Source organism: Microtus pennsylvanicus, chromosome 18 (assembly GCF_037038515.1).
Source record: "Microtus pennsylvanicus isolate mMicPen1 chromosome 18, mMicPen1.hap1, whole genome shotgun sequence".
NCBI classification, from domain to species: Eukaryota; Metazoa; Chordata; class Mammalia; order Rodentia; family Cricetidae; genus Microtus; species Microtus pennsylvanicus.
In genome coordinates, this window is record NC_134596.1 from 29048032 (window position 1) to 29059319 (window position 11288).

An 11288-nucleotide genomic window follows, 5' to 3' on the forward strand; every position below is an offset into this window, starting at 1 on the left:
AACCAGGTATCTCTTATTTTAAAGGTTTCTTTCTTTTACATTATTTAGTTGTATTTTATGTGTATAAATATTCCCCCTGCATGTACGTCTGTGCACCGTGTTTGTGCAGTGCCCTTAAGAGGCCAGCAGAGAGTTCAGATCTCCTGGACCTGTAGTTATGGACACTTGTGAGCCATCCATATGGCTCACAAACCCAGACCTTCTGAAAGAACAGCAAGGGCTGAGCCATCTCTAGAGCCTCTTTAAGGGTGTGTGTGTGTGTGTGTACCACATATGTGCAGGTGTCTGAGGAGGCCAGAAGAGGGTGTCAGATCCCCTGGAGCTGGAGGTGTTAACAGGTAGTGGTGAGCTGCCCCCGTGCGCATGTTGACAACCAAACTTGGGTCCTCTGGAAGAGAGCAAGCACTCTGCTGCCCACCATCATCTTTATTGAAGCTGATTCTGTAGTTTGAAATCTGGATCCCCCCCCCCTGCTGTCACACTCCTGTTTGGATAAAAAGTGAAACTTAAGAGATTATATATTACTTTCATGCTTATTTTTGGTTTTTTAAAATTTGAGACAGAGGGGTTCTCTAGAGTATCCAGAACTTACCGAGTAAAGCGCTCGATATAAAGGAGATTTATTAGAATGACTTTGAGGCTGTGGTCCGACTAACCCAACAATGCGGCCTATGAGTGGAACGTCCAAGAATCCAGTAGTTGTTCAGTCCAATAGGCTGCATGTCTCAGGTGGTCTTCGGAATGTGCTGGAATCCTGAAGAAGTGGGCTCTAAGGCCAGTGCGGGAATGGACTTGCTGGCAAGGGTGAGAGCGAGCAGGCAAAGAGAGAAGCCGCCTTCCGTGTCTTTTATAGGCTTCCAGCAGAAGCGGTAGTTCCAGTTAGAGCGTCTTCCCACCTCAAAGATCTGGATTAAAAGTACATCTTCCCACCTCAAAGATCCAGGCTAGAAATGGATCTTCCTACATCGTATGATTTAAGCAAAAATCCCTCACAGGTATGCCCAGCCATTTTTGGGTTTTTTAGTTAATTCCAGATATAGTCAAGTCGATAACCAAGAACAGCCCTCACAGAAGGGTCTTGCTGTGCAGCTATGTCTGGCCTCATACTTAACAGTGATCCTCCTGCCTCTGCATCCCAAGTACTGAGACTACAGTTTTTTGTGCCACCGTGCCAAGCCACTCTCACACATTAAGCCAGAATATAATTATATCCTGAGACAGTTCCCTTATTTTGAAGATATTACTGAAATATGGCAGATGAGTACATTAAAGCATATAGCTCATTCCAGTTTCACAAGCTGCACACACCTCTATAGGTGGCACCCACTTATTCCAGTTTCACAAGCTGCACACACCTCTATAGGTGGCACCCACTTATTCCAGTTTCACAAGCTGCACACACCTCTGTAGGTGGCACCCACTTATTCAGTTTCACAAGCTGCACACACCTCTATAGGTGGCACCCACTTATTCCAGTTTCACAGGCTGCACACACCTCTGTACCTGGCACCCAGATCCGGACACAGCGCAGCTGCAGCTCTCCGACGTACCACTCTGCACCTGTGGGTAGAGCGTGGGAAGCTCATCAGACCTGGCTCTAGACAGAGGTTGTATTGCACACTTCTGATTTTACTATTTTACAGTCGAGTCAGTCTGTAATGATGGTTTGAGACATACTATAATATCTTAGCATGAACAAAGGGTGCAGGGCAGTGACAGACTGAGTGTCTGTGTAAGCTCCTACTGATCTCTCGTTCCCTGACAACTTTCTGAGGTAAGTACCTCACTCCAGGACAGTGAAGACTTGGGGTGCCTGGTAAGTCCGTTACTAGCACCTGCTAATCACACCCCTGGGGTAACTTAGCTACCTTGTAATAGTTTCTTGTAAACGTTCATTTTCATTTCTGTTTATATGAGGCAGGGCCTGGGAGAATAGCCCAGGCTAGCCTCAGTTTTGTAGATCTGCCTCATCTTTTCTGGTGCTGGATTACATGCATGGGCAGCCACACTGGGCATTCACATTTATTATGAAGGCCATAAGGAAGGGAATGGTGACTCAAAGCCATGACCTCAGCATTAGGAGATGAAGACCACCCTAGCCACATGCCAACTTTTAGGTTAATCTGTGCTACATGACAGAAATGTCACAGGCAGGGAACGGCTCAGTGGGTAAAGGAGATGGCCACCAAGCCTGACGACCTCACTTCAGCCCCTGAGTCCTACAGAAAAAGGAGAGCGCTGGCTCCCAGAAGCTGTCCTGACTTCTGTTCTGCATCCTTGCACTCATTCCCTGCCCCCCCACAGAATTTTTTTAAGTCTCAAACAAAACAAAGCACAAGACGCACTAAGAATAACGAAGGGATGAAAGAACAGATATCTAATAAAAACACGTTACTTAGCTTTTCCTCTTTCCCCTAGTCAGTAGCAGGGCTGTCGCAATCATAACTGGTTAGTCCTTCCAAGTAGCAAATCATTTGTCCTGGCCCTTTACCCCGTTTGGGGCAGAGGTCTCTACCTCATAACCAGGAAGCTCCCCAGGAACTGCTGCCTTGTTCCACCCTCTGTCTCTCAGATGGCCATGGGAATGTCTACATGGAGGGTTCTATTAAAAAGTTTGTTTTTCATTTTTTCACTCCAGACAAAATCACCCAAAGCCACGGAGGAAATGGATATAAAACTTTGTGAGGGACGGGTGGAGAGACAGAAATCAGTTCCCTTTGGTTTTCCACATTTCATACCCCAGGCAGTGGCCCCAGGGCCCACTTGTCCTTGGAGTCCTAAGCTCTGGGTGTGTAACGCGCGTAACACCTGCTCGAAGCAGCACTGGGAGAAACGCTACTGGGTGAAAGGTCTCACTCCAGTAGACAATTTGCCCAGTCCTTCAGTTTGGTGATGTAAAACCTGTCTAAGGAGACGTGGGCAGTCCAACTGTTTCCTGGCCTAGGCCTTTGTTAAACAGTTCCGGTCCCTAAGGCAACTCTGGAGCTCCTGGACTGGTCCAGGGGATAGTTTGGAAGCTAGCTGTGTGCTGGCCTGGGTTCCTACCTGTCTGTTCTCACCTGTCCACAGCTGACCTTCCCATGCTGAGTCACAGCTTAGCCACCTGGAGTTTTAGAATTTTCACCTGGTAAATAGTGCAAGGGACCAGGAATAAAGCCCAGCGTCAGGGCATGTGATTAACATCGGTCAGGCACTGGGTTTGGTCCTTAACATCAAAACTGAAAAACACAACAATAATTTTTTTATTTTAGAAGCAGGGGCTTACTGGGTAGCCCAGACTGACCAAAAGTCTCCATTCTCCTGCCTCCCCCTGAGTGCTGGGATTACAGATAAGGTACCCATGGCAGCCTCAAAAACCCAAGATAAAAAAATTAAGTGCTAAACGCCTTCCTGCCCCATTTCCTTGAGGCGCCCCACCTTTTCCCTTCTGGGCTCTCGCAGCCTCTCGGTAGTACTCCCACACATTGACTTTGAGCACACCTGCATCGGCACGAGGCTCGCTGCTCTGCGGGGCCTGGGTCGTTCAGAGCAGCATTTTCCACCAGTGCTCGCCCCAGGTAGATTCCCCACAGCTGGCTACTGATGAGTTAGTGTCGAGGATGCTCTTTGAACCAGCCAGGCCTGGGCATGCAGGAAAGAAGGAAGTGGGCCGTGCGATGCAGCTTCGCCTGACAGGAACCAAGTCTGTGGCCGACCACACGTTACGTGGTCGAAAGTGTCACCTGGACTTAGAGCTCCATACTGGTTATTCACTGGTACACTGGACGAGGATAAACACCTCTGCCCCTGGCGTGAGTGACAACTTTGCAAAGGCCCAGGGTGCTCAGCGCCCCGATTTGGCGAGACCCCCTCCCGCCTAAAGGCGGTTTGGCAAGATCCTCCTCCCGCTATAACCGCTCCTCCCTTCGGCACCTTCCCGCCTCAAGGCTGTAGGAAGGTCCCGCCTGTCGCCAATGATTCGCCTCAAGCAAATAGGCGTTGAGGCGTCCTCATACTTTATTGGTCAATGCTGCTGTCAGTCTGGGTGTGGACGCCTTTGGGAAATGTAGTACTTGATGAGTCCTGGGGCTCGTGGCTCGGCTTGCCAGGTTTTCTGGCATTGGTCTGTGCGGTCGAGCTTCCGAGCTCCGCGGGGTTGAGGGTCACGTGAGGATGTACTGTGGTCCCGGAGGAAGAGGCTCCGGGCTGGCCCCGCTCCGCCGGGTGGGCGTGGCCAGGCCGAGTGTCAGGGTCCCGCTGCTCCTGCCCACTCGGCTGGGTGCGTTCTTGGTGATGGAGGCAGGTCTTGTTGTTCACTGGGCCTGGAGAAGATATCCCTGATAGAGTAGCTCCCAACACACTCGGGTCTGCAGGGCCTGCGTTTGCCACCAAAACGTTCCAGAACGCATGGTGTGTGGAGCAGAGTAATCTTCCTCTTCCTGGTCATGAGCCAACCAAGTAACCTGGGGCAAGTCCCCGGGGGTACCTCTGTCATGACCGTCCCTCATGACGCTTCAGTTCCCACAAAGTTGTAATCAGAGTATCCGGCAACTTCCATTACTAACTTTGGTCCTGCGGGTTTTTGTTTTTTTTTTTTTTTTCCGAGACAGGGTTTCTCTGTGGCTTTGGAGCCTGGAACTCGCGCTGTAGACCAGGCTGGTCTCGAACTCACAGAGATCCGCCTGCCTCTGCCTCCCGAGTGCTGGGATTAAAGGCGTGCGCCACCATCGCCCGGTCTGGTCCTGCGTTTTTACTATCTGTTCTTACAGCTTGCAGTCTTAAGAAGTAAAGATCCCCTGTGTGGGTGAGAGTTATTACGTTAGGGCTAAGAATTTATGAACAAGGTTGAGAGTCTATTAGCTTAGCCATGGGAGCACTTAAATCTCAGCTTTGGGTCCCCTTCCACCCAGGTGCTGCTGCTTTTACAATAAAGTCAACTCTGGAACGGACTGACCCACGGACAGGGAAAACAGAACTGGAAAACAGGAGGTGGCCTGGCAGTGGCACACGACTTTAATCCCAGCACTCGGGAGGCAGAGGCAGTTGGATCTCTATGAGTTTGAGGCCAGCCTCGTCTACATAATGGGTTCCGGGCCTATTAAGGCTACACAGTGAGACTCTGTCTCAAGAAACAAAACAAAACGAAAGGAAAGAAAAATAGTAGTTGGTGGTGGTCTCCAGCTGAGTCAGCTCAAACTGGCCTCAGGAAATTGCTTACTGGAGAAGCGAGCATAACAACCTTTTCAACTTTTCAACCCCAATATGTATCCTTAAATTTAGAAAAAAAAGTATTAGCTATTCTTTTTTTAAGACGTTTCCTTTTTTTACATGCTTAATGTTTAAAACCTGCTTGTTTGTATATGCACCACATGCTTGCAGTTACCCTAAAGGCCAGAAGAGGGTGCTAGAATCTCAAATCTCCTGGAACTGGAGTTACAGGCAAGGTTGTGAGCCACTTGTAAGTGTTGGTAACTGACTCTAGTCCTCTGCAAGAGCAGCAAGTGCTGTTATCCACTCTGAGCCATCTCTCCAGCCCCCTTGTACATCTTCTTACACTAAATTCTGGACAAAATAGGCTTCCAAGAAGAATGTAGCCCGGGTGCTGGAGAAATGGCTCTGTGGTTGGGAACACTGGCTGTGCCCTTAGAAGGCCTGGGTTCAATTCTTATCACCCACATGGTGGCTCACAGCTATCTGTAACTCCATTTCCAGATGTTCCACAGCACCAGGCATGCATGTGGTACTAAGATATTTGCATGTAGACAAAATACCCATAGTCATAAAATAAACAGTATTTTTAAAAAATGCACCTTACCTGGAAGTTCTCACCTAGAGGAAGGCATAGGAAAAAGAATTACAGAGGAAAGAGAAATTTAAGCCCTGTGCCTGCCAAGATTGAGGCCTTTGCTGCTTGACTCTTGTTCTTGCATGCTTGCTAAACTTCAATTCTTATATACGTGGCTTATATTTGTGGCTTGCTATATTGCTGTATCCAGTTTGAATTCTCTTTGGGGAGCCCAAGAACAGTGGCCTGCTGGGATGGTGGGGCGCTGGGGGAAACTGAAGAACCTCTCCAAATACAGCTGTCCATAGGACCTCCGATTCATGCTGGGCTTTATTTAAAAATCCCCTGCAGTTATTTGGAACACTAGGGAGCGTGGTCAGGTTCACATATATGAGCTCCACATTGTCCCATATGGATAACTTGGGCTTTCTCAGCTCGGAGTGAATTGCAATGCAAACACAGCTCCAAGCTCCACTTAGCAGTCTTCTGGGGCTGCTGAGAGAGAGAGAGAGAGAGAGAGAGAGAGAGAGAGAGAGAGAGAGAGAGAGAGAGAGAGAACCACACTGCACCAGCCCTGGAGCAGTTAGCGGGGGCAACAGCAGGGTTCTCTTCCCCATTCTGCTGATCGAATGCTTGTGATTTTCACCCATGAGTCCATTATCTAAAGGCATCAGGATGCTTGGGGCCCTGGTGCTCCTGCAGAAGCTGTGTTGCTAGTGGCTAAAACCAAAGCATTTAAAAGAGCAGACCCTAGAGTTGTTTATCTCAGGACAGTTTCCAACCATCCTTCCCTGGGAGATCTAGAACCAGGCAGAGAGCAGCATCCAGAGAGTGGAGAGGCTGGGGCTTTGGAGAGAGGGGCTTGCTGAGGCCTGAAAGACAAAGCCTGCCCCCTGAAGTATGAGGTGCAACTTTGCTTCCCCACGCAGGCTGATTGGAGAAGGGCCAGCTTTGGCTGTCTGAGGTTTGGTCTGCTGCTGGAGTGGACACCAGGGGGCACCGGCGACCTCCCCATAAAATACTGTCGTGCCCATAGCAAAACAGTTGGACTGTTAGGTTTCCTGGTGAAGGGCTCCCCACTGCCACACTCTGCTTTGCCATTGCAGGCTTGCATCGGGTCGCCTTTCTCCTTTGCTTCTGTGTGTCTGAGAGTTTTAACTTCTAGCATCCACCACCTTCAGTCCTTAGAGTCAGGCTATGCAGTCAGAGAAGTGTCCCTCAGAACCAGTACTGAGTTCCCTAAACATCCATTTGCAGCAGAATCAGCGTGTCTGTTCTGGGCAATGATGGAGAGCTGTCAGCTAGATCCAGAGGAGCATTTGAGTAGAGTTCTCATCCCTCCACAGGAACGGTGGGCAGCAGTTTGCGGGAAGAATGGGGTGGGGGGGCGTGTTCTGTTGGGAGGGTATGGGTTGGCCTTCTGAGGAACGTGAGGGAGGGGTTTTCCGCTCCTTCTATCTGAAAGATGCAGCAAGAGAACTGAGGCTGACTTCCTAAGTCTATGACAGCCCAGCTCCTCACTGCGGAGGGGAAAGAGGAGGAGAGGCTGCTGCACTGTAGTGGGCATGTCCTATTTTTTTGTTTGTTTGTTTTTCAAGATGGCATTTCTCTGAGTAGCCCTGGCTGTCCTGGAGCTCACTCTGTAGACTAGGCTGGCCTCAAACTCACAGAGATCCACCTGCCTCTGCCTCCCGAGTGCTGGCATTAAAGAATTGCACTACCACTGCCCGGCCTGGCATGTTCTTAAAATAGCACAAGAAAATTAGCCATATTTCTGGTCCCATATGTTATGATTGGGACAGATTTTAGGCCTGGTTGGTGGGAAGGTATAAGGTAGGGTTAAAGCCAAGAGTAGTAATCTTTAAAACAGCCAAGACCCCCAAACCAACTCAGATGACTCATGTATGTTCTTTCTCCTCCTCCTCCTTCTTGTTTTTTTAAGACAGGGTTTTTCTGTGTCGCAGCCCTGACACAGAAAAGAGAGATCCGCCTGCCTCAGCCTCGTGAGTGCTGGGGATTAAGGGCATGCGCCACCACACCCAGGAAGGCAGCTAGCTATCCTAGACAGCTGCTTTAAATAACATTTGTGGGAACTTCTAAATAGGGCTCTGATGCAGCGAGCAAAGCTGTGGCTGAGGAGCTACGCAGCCGGCTTTCGGCAGTCACGTGACATGATTGTTACGTGCCCAGCTTTTATTTCATGTTTTGAGTGTTTGGTACCCGAAGAGGCTAGAAATGATCTTGGTTCCCCTAGAACTGGAGTTGCAGACAGTGTGAGCCACCGTGAGAGAGCTGGGACCTAAACCCTGGTCTGCAAAGAAAGCACCGAGTGCTTAATCTCTGGGCCAGCCTTCTGGCCCCACACATGCGAACTTTGATTTGACTACAGTCACGTTCTTCCTCAAAACCATTGAGGCTGCAGAAACAGCTCAGCAGAATGGTGTTTGTCCAGTGTGTGCCAGGCCCAGAGTTTGACTGTCAAGGACAAAAATAAATATTTCATTTATTTTAGTTTTTTGAGACAGGGTCTCTCTGTGTAGCCCTGGCTGCCCTGGAACTTGCTAAGGAGACCAGGCCGGCCTTGGTCCCAGTACTCCAGAGAGATTTCCCTACCTCTGCCTCTGGAGTACTGGGATTAAAGGTGTGCACCACCACACCCACCTTAAGAAAATATTTTTAAAATTACATTTTGTTGGGAGCTACAGATCACTGGCCCCTTGGCTTTCTTTGCCTACAGCTGCTCTGAGCACGAGACCTTGGGGCTGAGGAGACCTACAGCTGAGAGATCCTGAGAGCTGGGCGTGGCTAAGGATCCCTACAGAAGCTTCCCTGAGCATAATAAACTGGGCATTGACATTCTCTGTCTGTCTGTCTGTTTTAAGTTTCCAGCTTAGTTCCCGGCTCGTCTTGTCGTGGCACGGGCGCTAAAGGACAGGAACAGGACCTTTGGCTTTTACAACATTTATTTGTGAGATCTCACAAGATGAAAATGATAATGGTGATAATGGTAAATCCAAATAAAACCTTTCTTCTAAGAGAAAGACAGAGAGAGAGAAAGACAGAAAGAGAGACAATGAGACAGAGACAGAGAGAGGGAGAGAAAGGGAGAGACAGAGATAAAGGAGAGAGACAGAGAGATAGAGAGAGGGAGAGAAAGGGAGAGACAGAGATAAAGGAGAGAGACAGAGAGATAGAGAGAGGGAGAGACAGCAGAGAGAGGGAATAGATGAGATTAATTTATTTAACAAATTGCAGCTAGGTGATGGTGGTACAAACCTTTAATCCCAGCACTCCGGAGAGGCAGGTGGATCTCTGTGAGTTCAAGGCCAGCCTGGTCCGCAAAGCAAATTCCATGACAACCAGAGCTCTACAGAGAAACCCTGTCTCAAAAAACAAACTAAAGGACCAAGTTGCTATAAACGCCGGGTGGGTGACAGGCACAAGCCTTCAGGCCCAGGGCTTGGCGGTGAAGGCAGGAGGACGTAGTACAGAGTTACAGAGCTTTCCTTGGCTGCACAGGGATTGCAGTTTGAGGCCAGCCTGTGGCACAGACGTTGTCTCAGGGAAAGAAATGTTAATAATAAATAAAAAGTACACGGATCCAGGACTGGGATGTGGCTCATTGATAGAACACTTGCCTAGCGTTTGTAAGGTTTGATCCGTGTCACTGCCAAAATAAAGAAACCTGCTCTCAGTTAACATGCTCGGGGCCAGGCTTTGTGCTAGGCTCTCTGCTCCGTGGCCTTAGATAACCACTAGCCGCCCAGGAGACTGGACTATGATCATGCCACTTTAGAGAGGAAACTGAGTGCAGGATAAGGACTCGTCCCCTGACCCATGGGACGCCAAGTCTTTCTGAGGCAGGGTCTCACCATGTAGCCCTGGCTGGCTCAGAGCTCACTGTGTAGTCCAGGCTGGCCTTGAATTCATAGAGATCTGTCTGCTTCCATCTCCTGCAGCTGGGATTAAAGTTATATGCACCATCACGCCCGGCCAAGTCTCGGGTCTTTTTTTTTTTTTTTTTTTTTTGGTTTGCGAGACAGGGTTTCTCTGTGGTTTTGGAGCCTGTCCTGGAACTAGCTCTTGTAGACCAGGCTGGTCTCGAACTCACAGAGATCCGCCTGCCTCTGCCTCCCGAGTGACCGCCCGGCCAAATCTTGGGTCTCAACCAATGTTTTCCTTCGCCTCCTAATGTCAGGCTGCTGGAGTTACAGCTCGCGGGAGTGGGGCTCTCCCATCAGGAAACAAGGGTGAGAAGTTAGAGGTTAGCCTGTGAGGGGCAGGTCTTCCTCAGGAGATGCAGAGCCCAGGGATGTGTCCCTGGGAAGAAGCTGGCTGGTCATATAATGGCTATGTCCGTCCTTCCTTTGCTAGACCACATGCACTGTCCCAGGTTCCCATCTGCAAAACAAGGAGGTTCTTGAGCTAAGAGGCCTTGTGCTCCAACCAGATCCCTACCACTCAGAACAGCTCTCCTGGGACTGGAAGAACACCTGCCTACACAGCCTGGCTAAGACTGTGGGCTCGATCCCAGCACCACGAAGAGGGCGAGGACCAAACAACCAAACTCACTTAATCCAGAGACCTGGACGAAGTACACATGGAAAGTCACACACACAGATATGTCCAAGTATTAACAAACTAATACTCGTGAGCCAGACAGGGACTCACTATGTAGAACAGGCTGGCCTCACCCAGAACTGCCTGTCTGTCTCTGCGTCCTGAGTGCTGGGATTAAAGTGTATCCTCTAAGTAGCGCGTGCCAGTATTTCGTTCCTGTTACACGGCTTTGCCACATTTAGTTCATCCACTCCCGGTTGATGGACAATGCTCTTGCAGGCCAAGGTATGGATATACTCATGCTGTACAAGCAAACAAAAAAACCAAACCAGGGGCTGCAGAGATGGCTCAGCGGTTGGGAGAACTGGCTGTTTGCCTAGAGGACCCGAGTTCAATTCCCAGCACCCACATGGCAGCTCACAACTGTTTGTAACTCCAAGATCTGACGCCCTCACATAGACATACATCCACACCAATACACATAAAATAAAAATAAATAAATATTTTAGCCGGGCAGTAGTGGTGCATGCCTTTAATCCTAGTACTTGGGAGGCAAAGGCAGGATCACTGTGAGTTCGAGTACAGCCTGGTCTACAGATCTAGTTCCAGGACAGGCTCCAAAATTAAAGAAACCTCGTCACGAAAAACCAAAAAAACAAAACAAAAACAATCCCAAAACCAACCAACTAAACAAACAAAAAAACGAAACCAAAAAACAAAAAACGAGAAAGACATCTCTGAGAGCCAGGAACAACACCCCCCCCCACCTCCCACCCCCGAGTTACCTACAGACAGCATCCTAACGCTAACGTCCCAGGACTTGGAAGGGAGGTTCTTGCTCCCTTTCAGGCCCCATTATGTCTGCCCTAGGGTCCTGGCTAGCTCTTTCTGCTAATGCTCCCTCCCCACCCCCACCGCCGCCTGTGTTGTGAGGCTGCCATTCCTGACACGGCTCAGCTAAAGG

At 49.4% G+C, this 11288-nt stretch overlaps 1 long non-coding RNA gene across 1 annotated transcript; it reads right to left on the bottom strand.

The window, feature by feature from the left end:
- Positions 1-390: 390 nt before the first annotated feature.
- On the bottom strand, positions 391-3895 carry LOC142837419 (uncharacterized). Its single transcript, XR_012908275.1, has 3 exons — positions 3481-3895; positions 3060-3218; positions 391-1560 (listed from the first exon to the last, which is right to left on the bottom strand). It is a non-coding gene; the product is annotated as an uncharacterized LOC142837419 (long non-coding RNA).
- Positions 3896-11288: the final 7393 nt, after the last annotated feature.